The sequence below is a fragment of the Medicago sativa genome, chromosome 7 (genome assembly GCF_051527215.1).
Source record: "Medicago sativa cultivar Bolivia chromosome 7, Bolivia_mono, whole genome shotgun sequence".
NCBI lineage: Eukaryota > Viridiplantae > Streptophyta > Magnoliopsida > Fabales > Fabaceae > Medicago > Medicago sativa.
The window spans coordinates 48,135,039-48,147,855 of NC_140755.1; the positions used below are offsets into that span (position 1 = coordinate 48,135,039).

Here is a 12,817-nt window from a genome sequence, read left to right on the forward strand (position 1 = left end):
TCGTTCTTCTTCTCTCTCTCTCTCTGTTTTATTCCGCTGCATTTAGATTCTGATTACCACTTCAGAAGCTGTTTCACTTAGCTTCTGATCAGTGTGTTCAGTTTTAGGAGAAACGAAGAATTTTTCAAAACACAATTCAACCCCCTTCTTGTGTTTTTCTCACCTTCAAACTTTTATTCCAAGAACAAAAGATGAATATTTGTGATGGAGAGCTACTCTATTTATAGCTTTACAATTGACTTAAAATCTAAGCAACTACAAGGGCTATTCGGTAAAACTAAAACAGAGTAACTTGGGCTTGAAGAAAAAGCAGCAAAAGGCCTTCTGTGAGGTGGTACGGCCGTGCCACATGTTGGCACGGGCCGTGCCAAGCTTCTGACTTGGGGGCTTTATATTTTTGTTCCGAATCTTTCGTATTTTCGCTGCAAATCAGCTCCAGACTCCTTTCTTTTGCTCCAAAACACCTTCCATCCAATATTCATTCCTGAAATATAAAAATATGCAATTGAAGTAAAATAGCTCAAAAAGGAAACAATATTTAAATAAAATAAATTCAAATCTAAATAAAACAAAACTAAATAACATATAAAAATAGACTAAATAATGACTCATCAAACTCCCCCACACTTGAATCTTTGCTTGTCCTCAAGCAAAAGGCAATAGACATAGTAGCAACAAAAAGATTAAACATGGCAACACAATTGAAAAAATCATGCCTCTCCTAAGGTTTTGTTTCAAGTACACTAATCACAACCTCAAACATTCCTTGTGAACTTATTCAACCCAACAACAAGTTTTAAGTGAGTGTGTGTGTGCAGTCCAACCCTTTTCTTGCTCCTGTATAAGACAGATATTATGAGGAACAGGTTCTATCCCTAATGCTAAAGTAACCGAGAAAAGTCCTTTCTTCATTTCATATAAGAGTGATGTGAATTTAGTTAAAATTAAATTAGATTAACAATTAAAGCACAAAGGGGCTGCAGATGCTTAGGGGCTATCTATCCTCGTAGGAAGTCTTTTTGGAAGGGGTGTCCTTTCCCCCTAGATTCAAGATCACCCTAAGTAGTGCTGCAAAATTTTCATTCATCTCCGCGTAGGAAGTCTTTTTGGAGGGGGTGTCCTTTCCCCCTAGCATTGATGAATTTATTTCCTCATTGGAGGAATTTGGAACTTTAGTTCAATTAGGGAGTCACCACCACAATTAGGAAGTTAGGGATTGTCCTTTCCCCCACATGTTGGTGCCATTCTCCCGCCCCATTTAACTTTAACAATTTAGAGAATATAACAATAAAGAACATTGATTATTTCCCACATAAACTTATATTACTTTTACTCTAAAGACTTTTAAGGGTCTAAGTTAACACTAAAGATAGAATGTGCTCCTTAAAATACCTACTCATACATTTACTCAAAGATTGCAACCGGGTGCTTTTCTCATTGGAGAATTTTCACAATAAAACATGATGTGGGTATAGCAAGAACACTAAAAACACAAGAAATTACTTTCATGCACAAGAAACAACCTTTTTAAGAGAAGACAAATAAAAAAATTTATGCCATGATTTACATTAAAAACAAGTTACTTAATCATGCCTTTTGCTATAAAAACAATACAAAAGAATAAAGTTCAAGGGAGTTTGGAAACTACGACTCTAGACACTTTATTACGCCCCCCCCCCCCCCCCCCCCACACACACACACACACACACACTCTTAGGAGAAGCATTGTCCTCACTGATTCAAAAATAAAAGAAAAAGAAGAAGAAGAAGAAGTAGAAGAGAGAAGAGTAGAGGAAGAGGAAAGCTCACAATTTTATTGAGGTCCATAAGGTGGACTTTGGAGGGTGAAAGTGTTGCATCATGTTTCGGAGCATGTGCTTTTTTCGTCATTTATTCAATTGCTCCTTTGGACATCGTTCCTTTCAACACCTTGTCTTTGTTTCTCGGTGCTTATTCTTTGAACTTTGGTTTGCATCCATGCCCACCGTTCATCATTATAGCTTCCACTGGCTTCTTGTTCATGGTGCAAGTTTGCACCTACCTCCTCTTCATTACCATCATCATCACCATCATTATGTACCTGTGGGTTAGTACCAACATAAAGCAAATTTTCCACCACCTCCAGATTAGTTAAGTCCGGATTAGATAGAATAATCAAACTATAAGCTCTAATTTTCCATTCATATTGGTAATTGTGAGTATGGTCATGGGTTCTAAGGAAGGACAAAGTAGTGAGAGTATATAAGTCTAGATAATAGTTCCCTCTATCCTCTTGATCCCTTGATTCACACTCACCCCAAACTTCCTACCAATAAAAGTGATGATTCAACCTACCATTATTACACCCTTATGATCCGGTTTCTTTTTAACAATTGAAACAAGATAAGCAAGCAAATAATATCAAATGTTAATAGGATGGTTATAAAGCATATCCCACAATATAAACAGCTCAACATTCCTCATCATTCCCTACCTCTTTCCTACTCTATATGGTGTCATAACCCTTTGAAGGTACCTAAGCAAGGGGTTGTGTTATTCAACAGCCTAATCACATTATCCTCTATTCCTAATCTATCCATAGCATTAACATTAAGGTACCTATAAGTAGAGATAATTCTAGAGATTAGAGATTTAAACATATTCCTTTGCTCGGGATCCTTGAATTTGATCCTATGATTCTGGGCTGTTGATTGCTTCTTGCATCACTTCCGGAGTCTTCAATCTCCTTACCTTTCCTCTTGGAAGCCATTGACCTTAGTTTTGATTTTTGGTTGTTTTGGGTGAATGTTTGGTTTAGTGATGGTGTTTGGGTTTAAGTGAGGTTTAGAGAGTTATGGAGAAAGGATGAAAGAGGGTATTTTGAATAAGGAAAAAAAATAAAAAAAAATAATTTTTTTTGTTTTTTTTTTTGGCTGAAAGGTTGGCACGGGCCGTGCCAAGCTTCTGGAAAAAAACTGAGAATTTTTTTTTTTTTTGAGAATTTTTTTTTGGGTTTGGTTTCTGGTCAATGGCTTCAAATTTCTTTCACTTTTTTGCATCATATTTGGATAAATACCTACAAAACAAATTAAAATAACACAAAACAAACAAAAATAAAAGCAATAAAAGTCAAGGGTTGCCTCCCACGAAGCGCTCGTTTAGAGTCATTAGCTTGACGCTTAGAAAGTGGTTTAACTATCCTATACCCAATCTTTCAGAAAGGGACAATGGCATCAAACTAACATTCTCTCCCAAATCACACATGACTTTTTCTATAGTTTCAGATCCTATGACACAAGGTAGGGAAAAGCTTCCTAGATTCTTAAGTTTAGGTGGCAATTTGTTTGGAAGTATTTCAATAAAATTTCTAAACTGCTCATCTAACTTGGATTTAGCAAACACTTGTGTTAAAGGAATTTTAGGCTCATGAGATGGTGAAACAAATGACTTTTCATTCTCTCCTGTAACTTTCTCACTTTGAGGCTAATCACTCCCTACCTCTCCTTTAACTTTTACAATGGGGTCCTTTAATTGTTTACCATCCCTAAGAGTAATGACGCTTATATGGTCTTTGGGGTTGGTTTCGGTATGGCCTAGAAGGACTTCGGAGGTTTGAGAGAAAGTAGCCGCTTGTTGGGCTACTTGAAAGATTTGAGTCTCTAGAAAATTTTGGTGAGTAGAAATGGAGTCCACTTTAGATGTAAGCTTGACAACAGAGTCGTTCAAAAATCCAATTTGAGTTTTAAGTTCTTGAAATTGCTTGGATTGTTCCATAACACATTTTTCTAGTAAAATTTCCAAACTGGATTTTTGAGGGACTCCTTGGTTGTTTGCATAACCGGGTGGTGCTGTTTGTTGTACAAAGGGATTTTGAGGTGTTTTGTTGTAAAAAATTTGATTTGGCCTCATCCCTTGATTATATTTATCATAGTTTAATTGCTCGGGACTTTCAACAGCACTACCTAGTTTGCATTCAACACTAGTATTACCAAGTATTCCACAAAATTCACATGGTGGTGAAACAGGAGTAGGTGTGACAATACTTACACTTAATTTATCAAACTTTTGAAAAAGTGTGTCCACCTTAACAGATAGATGATCAAGGGTAGAAATTTTATACATACCTACCTCCGTTTTAGAGGGTGAAGGAGCAACATTAGTGATGTCCCTTCCGTAGGTCCACTGATAGTGGTTTTGTGCCATGTCCTCGATCAAAGCATAAGCTCCTGTGTATGTTTTATTCATCAAAGCTCCACCTGCAGCTGCATCGACATAAATTTTTGTGGTACACAAATGGCCATTATAAAATGTGTGAATAATAAGCCAATTCTCTAAACCATGATGGGGACAAAGTCTAAGCATTTCTTTGAAACGCTCCCACACATTGTAAAGAGATTCTCCATCTTTTTGAGTGAATTGTATGATTTGTTTCCTTAAGTGAATAGTTTTAGAATGAGGAAAGAATCGGGCAAGAAAAGCTTGGTTCATTTGATGCCATGAAGTGATAGAACCAAGTTCCAATGAATGAAACCAAGCACTAGCACTTCCCCCTAAGGAAAAAGGAAAGTAGTGTAGCCTTACGACCTCTTGGTTTGCATTCACGGTTCCACTGAGTCTTAAAAAGGTTGAAATATAAAAATTCGGATCCTTAGTGGGTGATCCGAAAAATTGATTTTGCTGCACTAAGTGAACAAGTGCAGGTTCTATTTCAAAATTGTCCTCAACCGTTGGGTACACAATAGCATCGTATGACTCATTTGAAGATGGGATTGCATACTCTTTGAGAGAGCGTTCCTTAGCCATATCGTTATTATCTTCCCAAGAAGTTAAAGGCAAAAGAAGAAATAGAAAAAGAAAGAAATAAAGAGAAAATAAAATAAAATAAATTAAAATAAAGGAAAAGGTTTTTTTTTTCTTCAATAAAATATAAAAAGAAAAGAATAAAATAAAATAAAGAAAAAAGATTTTTTTTAGTCTAATCGTTAAAAAAAAATTAATCAAATTGCAATAACTCCCCGGCAACGGCGCCAAAAACTTGATAGGACAAACCGCAAGTGCACGGTCTATCGAAGTAGTAATAAAGAGATATCGTTCCGACAGGGAGTTATGAATTTAATTAACTTTTAACAATGATTAGATTGAAAGTTTAAAAGGTAGAAATTTGTATTTTTTTTGTTTAGTTAAACGAAAATAACAACAATAAAATAAAAGAGCCTTGGGATTATTGGTTCATCATAACAATGAATCCTTCACAAACAAACCCTAAACCTCTAATTTTATATTTGGTTTACTTTCTAAAGACAAGTTTCTCTTTAGCGTATCAAAGCTTCTCTCGAAGTCAGTGAGTGTATTCCTCCAACAACCACACCTATTCTCACGGGTGATTGCCTTTGGAACCCTTGAAGATCGAAACTTTATATGTCTCAAGGTTTGCTAGACTATTCTCATGTTTCGCAATCCCTGTCTAAATTCACTTGTTCCAATATCAAAGCTCCGCGTTCGCTTTATGAATTGATATTTGAGATAATGAATTAACAATTATCAAACCCTCCGCGTTCGCTTCCAAAGTTTGATAATGGTTAATTCATGTTAAAACGGTGAATTTAGATTAGAAAGTAAATTTATATAAAATTAGGGTTTATGGTTTCATTTGATTAGGATTACGTCATTAGACTTATCCAACAATCCCAAGACAAGAAGAGTCTACTCACTAACGTTCATTGTAGACATAGAGAAGAAGGAGAAGAAGAAGAATAACAATAAAGTAAAAGTGAACTTTTATTCCAAGAACAAAAGATGAATATTTGTGATGGAGAGCTACTCTATTTATAGCTTTACAATTGACTTAAAATCTAAGCAACTACAAGGGCTATTCGGTAAAACTAAAACAGAGTAACTTGGGCTTGAAGAAAAAGCAGCAAAAGGCCTTCTGTGAGGTGGCACGGCCATGCCACATGTTGGCACGGACCGTGCCAAGCTTCTGACTTGGGGGCTTTATATTTTTGTTCCGAATCTTTCGTATTTTCGCTCCAAATCAGCTCCAGACTCCTTTCTTTTGCTCCAAGACACCTTCCATCCAATATTCATTCCTGAAATATAAAAATATGCAATTGAAGTAAAATAGCTCAAAAAGGAAACAATATTTAAATAAAATAAATTCAAATCTAAATAAAACGAAACTAAATAACATATAAAAATAGACTAAATAATGACTCATCACTTATGTCCGTCCGTAAAAAGTTGGCGTCCGTTGATGGTCTAAGCCGGACGGCCTTTGATGTGTTTCGTCAGGAAACTTCGATCCCGCACTCGAGTAGGTGGGGGAGACAATGAGTTAGTGGGAGTAGCTGGCATTTAATGCTTCAGACGGAACGTTGGTGACGTGATGGCTGTTCAGTTTTGCTTTCTGTAACAGCTCGATTTTTCGCTAGATTTATTTTATTATTTATTTATGTGTATTATTTGTGCTCATATGTGATTAATTGCCTCTGTGTGTATTTTTCGTTGGGAGTTGTAGAATTCGGTGTTAGAAGGGTATTTTACTCATTTTGGACTCAAGGGCATTTGGTCATTTTGTGAGTAGGGGTAATTTAGTAATTTTGATGAGGATAATTTTTAGTGCTTAGTGAGAGCCTTATTATTTTACTAAGTGCTAGGGAGTTATAGTGAATTGTTTTATTACCGATAGGTGATCGTTATTATTGTATTTTACCGTTAAGTGAGTAGTAACATTTTGAATTAGATTAGTAATGGGTTAGGCCCATTAAGACATTGTAAGTTGAGCCCAATTAGGTTGAGCCTATATAAACTCTAGTGTTAGAGGAAAATAGGGTTTACCATCATTTTTCATTTTGAGAGAAGAGGTAGAGAGAGAAAGAGCAAGAGAAGAGAAAGGGTTGAAGAGGAAGATCTAGAGATCCAAGTCTTTGGGAGTTAAAGTGAAGCCTTAGTTGATTTTGTGAAAATTAAGGTAAGAGGGTTAGATTTTAATCATAATTAATAGTTGTAGTTCTTCCCTAATTCTTTGCTTAAGTGGTTAATTTGAATTTTGATGTAGAAATTCGTGCTTAATTTTGATGACATCATTATATACATGAATCGAATGATAATTGTGTTGTTGTTGTGGAATTGGTATGTCAAAATGGGTATATATGCATATGACATGTTCTTGGGTGAAATTGATGATGAATATTGTTGTGGTTGTTAGAGTGAGGATAAATTCATGATTAGATGTTGTTGTTGTTGTTGTTAAATGTGTTGTTGATGAATTGATGCATTGGGTATCATGAATTGGTGGGTTGGTGATGAGATTGTTGTTGTTGTTGAAAGTTGTGGAAGTTTGGCGAATTTATGAATTTTGTTGTGTTGATGTTTTAATCTCAAAACTTATGCATGTTTAAGTGTTTCGAAGTGTATGTGACCTATAAACATCTTTGGGATTAAGCTTTGGGGTTTGGAATGATCAAAATTGGGATTTTGGATGAAAAAGGGTTGGAACCCGTAACTGATTTTTGACAGACTGATAGAGGACGCTTAAGCGTGCTCACCACACTTAAGCGAGCAGCAAGCGTGCTGCCAGCGTGCTGAAAGCGTGCAGTCACAATAGCTTTTGTGACTCGGACGCTTAAGCGAGCGGCGGTCGCTTAAGCATGCTACCCTCTGATCAGCCATTTTTGATTTTTCGTTTCGTGCACTTGGGGACCAATCCGAGCTTTCTAAAAATTTTCTTTTGACTTGTTTAACCTCTGTTTACACACTTAAACCTACTGGAACTTCATTTGAATCGAATTGGACTTGATTTTGTGAATTTCATTAAACTTTTGAAAAATGGTCCAAAATGGGATTGAAGTAGGGTTAAGGTTGTATGTTGTTTACACAATTAAACCTATTAGTTTGTTTTGCTTTGAAAATGGGATTTTCTTGAAAAGTGATAAAGTGAGACGAACTCTGTGAATTTCATGATTTCGTCTTGTTTAGCCGGTGAAACGCCAAGGTATACTCTACTGCACTTATATGTAGCCTAAAGATGTACTTAGTTGAGGCATTGGATCTTGTCTACTTGGTTTTGGTTCAATAGCTTCAATTATTTTGAAAATGGTAGTAAGATCGACGAACTTGGTTGAAATGGTTCCTTTAAACCAACTACCTTATAAATCTTCCGTGAATGGTTTTATATGATTAATTGAGGATATGTGGATGATTGTTGAAGGTTGAATATGATATTTATCATGAAATGTTGTGTTGTTCCATTTTACTTGGTTTATGAGGAGTATATGGAATTGTTGTGATATTTTGTAGTTGACGTTGATGTATGTTGATGACTCTTATTTATTAATTGTGATTTGTTGAATGTGTGGACATAAATACTTGATAATGCAATTGTTGTTGAGATAGTCAATGTAATTGGAGGTGTACTTTTACATTGTCGTTGATAGTTGTTATGTTGAAGTTGTGCATTATCGAGTCGTTGTTGTATGTCCATGCATCATATCATATGAGTCGTATGTTGAAATGTAAAAGGAGGTATACTTTTACATAGTTGTTGGTAAGAGGAGGTGTACTCTTACATAGATGTGCGGTTGGCATCTAACGTTGTTGTATGGTACCACATGCATATATGTGTCAAGTATAGGCGCATTGCATATAAAGATGAGATCTTGTTGTGATATGTGAAGGAGGTTGTTGGTGATAATTGTTTGATGAGTGTTGCTTGTGATACTTGGAGTGATTGTATGAATGTATACGAAAATTTATTGTTCATGCAAACTATTGAAAGTTGAATTGATTCATTTATATCAATTATTATTTATTAATTGTGATTAATGTAAAGCTAACCTCCAGTGGTTTTTGCCGTCTATCTGTCTGTATGGATGGGTAGACGCTGTGCAGGAGTAGTTGCTTTTGGTGAGTGCTTGGATAGCGGGAGCTATCTCCGTTATCGTTTGGAGTCGTAGGTTTAGGCTCTGATTAGGCGGTCGTGTCTTTATATTATTGTTGGATTCTGTTTTTATTTTATTGTTGAGACTTGCCCACTTGTCGGGACTTGGAGGATGTTATATGATGATGTATTTTGACCATGGCATGTATATGTTGGAGATATATGATTTGTATCCGCTGTGACTGTTGAGATATTTTATATATGCATGATGATTTTGGATTTTTGTTGAGACGTAGCGTCTATTTCTTGAATATTCGTTATATTCGCGTGTTTTATCGCTTTAATAGAAATAAGGCATTACACTTTCCACGTGTCTAGTTCAGGTGTTGCACGCGTTCTGGGTTTTGAGCCGCACGCGCGCACTACTCGTGTGTTTTCCTTGGCTCAAAATCATATCTCAACCATTGAATCGTAAATCTTTGGTTTCCTTTATCCGCATCTGTTTGATCCTTGGTCACTGAGGTCTATAAAAGGGGAATTCTTTTGTTTCTTTGCTTTTTCGTTTTCTATTCTTTATGTCTTCGATGGCATTCGTAACTGTCTCTGGTGAATTCTGTTTTTCGGAAATATCTTCACTTTCTGCTTTGTCTCTGTTGAAAATGATTCAAAATTGAAGTTTTGTTAGCCTGTATTTTCGACAGGCTACAATAAATGCAGCCAATTAAGTTTGACTTAGGATTTGAAGAGGTTTAAATGAGTTCCACTCACAAGCTGGATCAAGTTTATGGACTAAAAGAGATTCTGCCGTTTGATGGTGAAGCTTCGACAAGCAAGCAAAATTTTGAAGAGAAGTTGGTGCCGGTTTAATAAGCCAAGCAGCAGTTACTGTCAAGAGATGTCATTTGAAATTCAAAAGATATCTGGAGTAGTTATTAGCAGTTATGTTCGACCGTTTCTGACTAGGCAGTTATTTAGTATAAATAAGAATTTTTCATAGGAAAAACGGGTCACAATTCAATCACACACAAAACTTACACATTCAAACTATCCGCATTCAAGGAGAAACGAGTAACAAGTTGCAAATGTATGAATCTGTGTACCAATTTACATTAAATTTATGCAATTTAAGTTTATCCCTGTAGATTCCTTGTGATTTACTTATTCTTTCTAGCAATTTACTTCAACAGATTCGATGCGTGTTTGATTCTGACGGTTACATTAATATTTTACATCAAGAACATTCATACTTTCTGGAAACCAGCGGTTGTTTACCAAAAACCAAGGTAAACAAATTGGCACGCCCAATGGGACTGTTTGTATTTTTGTTTCAGAAACGAACATAAAAAGCATTATTTCTTATTAGTTTGTTAGTTCTGTTTAAAATCTTGTGATTCTTGTTGTGCATGTTCTTAAGAAATAAGAAACAACTCCCAGAAATGTTACGTAATACATGTAACAATGATTCACAATCAAGTCCATCAAATCCATCGGTGGCAGATGCAACATTGGAAGTTACTTCACAACAAATCCCACAAGTTATGCCAACTGTTGGCGTAAGTCGCACAGAAGCGCTGGGGGCAACGATGTCTGCTCACGTTTCTTCGACTATACCCGCAACAACATCTGAAGGTGAGAAAAACACAAGAAGGGGGGTTGAATTGTGGCTTATTCTTCTTTTTAAAACTAAGTCCAATGTTCAAAGTTTGATAGAGTTCAGAGTCTGGAACAGAGTTCAGTCTTATGCAGCGGATAATGTAAAGAGAGAGAGAGAGAGAGAAGAGAAGAGAAAGACACAAAGCAATTATACAGGTTCCTTCCACAATCCGGAAGTAGTCATGTCCCCCTTGCACTTCCAAGGAGAGTTCACTAAAAATGTTATCTAATTACAATTGCTCAAGCATAAAAGCAAGAGACTTCAAACTACTCAAGCACAAAAGCAAGAGGTTTCCTATGCTCAAGCACACACGCAAGAATCTTCTTTTGCTCAAGCACAAAAGCAAGATACTTCTAATCAAATAGAATTACACAAAATTGTTTGAGGTTTGAACAATTGATATACAATCAGTGAACTCTAGAATTGCTAAGATATGAAAGTTGTTAAGAAATTCTAAGTGAACTTTGATGTGAAAACAATTCAGCAGAGTTTTGGCACTAGTAAATTGTTCTTGAGTCTCTCTTACAATCTTCAAGTCTTCACTCCTTTATATATAGGTTTGAAAGAGACGTTGATGATTGCCAGCACATCGAAAGAGTCGTTGTTGAAGCTTGATCATCACCAATGGTATGTTGCTTGATATGGTTATTGTCCTAGGAGGGAACAATTTCAAATTCATTCCTTGAATAGAGAATAACGAGCGTAGACACATTTGTTATCTTGTACTATTGCAGACATGAAGAGTGGAGTAGTGGTTGTACAATTGTACTATATCCTTTGCCTACGCTCTTCAGTGGATAAGCATCCAATGCCTTCTACTTCCTCTGAAATAGTCGTTGCTCCAGGCTTCCATTCCTTCTGCAATGTTGTGTAATCAGAATAACAACTTTTAACTAACTTCCGCTTCTACTCTTCAGACTCTGATGAACTTCAGCTTCTGAGGCTCTTCAGACTCTCTGATGACGTCAGCTTCTGGTGGTCATCTTCTGAATTATGACCCCACCAGACTTAATGAGGGATCCTGGAAGAAGGAAAATACTCATCACATAGGAAGGAATAGATTGCTAAACAGACTTAATGAGAATCTCCCTTCCAGCCTGCAATAGACATCTACTACTCTAGGAGTTCAGTTTATTCCAGATACGATCCTTAATAAACTTAAAAGTTTTATGTTTGCTGCGGCCAATCGTAGATGGTAGCCCAAGATATTTAACTGTACCCAACACTTGACGAACACCAAGAGTAGTAGCAATGAGATTCTTTAAATCGTCTGGAGTATTACGACTTCAAAATAATTCTGACTTCTGGAGATTAATGGCTTGCCCGGAAGCTTCTTCATAAGTAGTCAAAATATTTTTCATACTAACAGCCTCACGTGCACAAGCTCTAAAGAAAAGAAAACAATCATCTGCTAAGAGAAGGTGAGAAATGACTGGTGCATTTGTGCATATCGGATTATCTCTAATATTATTGCAACGTTCAGCTTCACAAATAAAGGAGGAAAGTCCTTCTGCCCAAATGATGAATAAATAAGGTGAGAGGGGGTCCCCTTGACGGAGGCCACGTCCTAGAACAATAGGGCCCATCGATGCTCCATTAACCAAGACAGAGTAATCAACCGTCTCAACACAAAGCATAATCCAGCTAACCCGTCGAGATGAGAAACCCATTTGAATCATGATATCTCGTAGGTAATCCCAATCTAATCTATCATATGCTTTACTAATGTCTAACTTAAGTGCAACATCTCCACTCTTTCCTTTTGCCTTTGCCTTCTTATAATGAACAATTTCAATAGCCACCATTGCATTATCTAAGATAGATCGACCTGGGACAAAAGCTGACTGATTAATAGAGATACATTTATCGAGCACCTGTTTGAGCCTATTAGCAAGCACCTTGGCTACAATTTTATACACAACATTACAGAGAGCAATAGGCCGCCAATCCTTCATTGAAGTCTGAGAATCACCTTTTGGAATAAGAGTAATATTAGTAGAATTGACATGTGGTCGGAAAGCGCCACTTGCTAGCCAATGAAAACCTGCCTGATAAACTTCATGACCACAAGTGTCCCAAAAATGTTGATAGAAACCTGGATTAAAGCCATCTGGCTCGGGACATTTATCTGCTTGCATGGAAAAAGATGCCTGTTTGAACTCCTCTAAAGTGAAATTTGCAGTCAACATATCATTATCATCTCCGGTGATTGATATTGGAACCAAATTAATGAAACTTGCATGCGAGCTCGGTGATTTTTGAAAGAGATGCATGAAATAATCACTCGCAATATGCTTCAGACCATC

The 12,817-nt window shown here is 36.5% G+C and overlaps 1 non-coding gene across 1 annotated transcript; it reads left to right on the forward strand.

The window, feature by feature from the left end:
• Positions 1 to 4,312: 4,312 nt before the first annotated feature.
• LOC146906336 (small nucleolar RNA R71) lies at positions 4,313 to 4,420 on the forward strand. The gene has a single exon (XR_015020905.1). It is a non-coding gene; the product is annotated as a small nucleolar RNA R71 (small nucleolar RNA).
• The last annotated feature ends 8,397 nt before the right edge of the window (positions 4,421 to 12,817 follow it).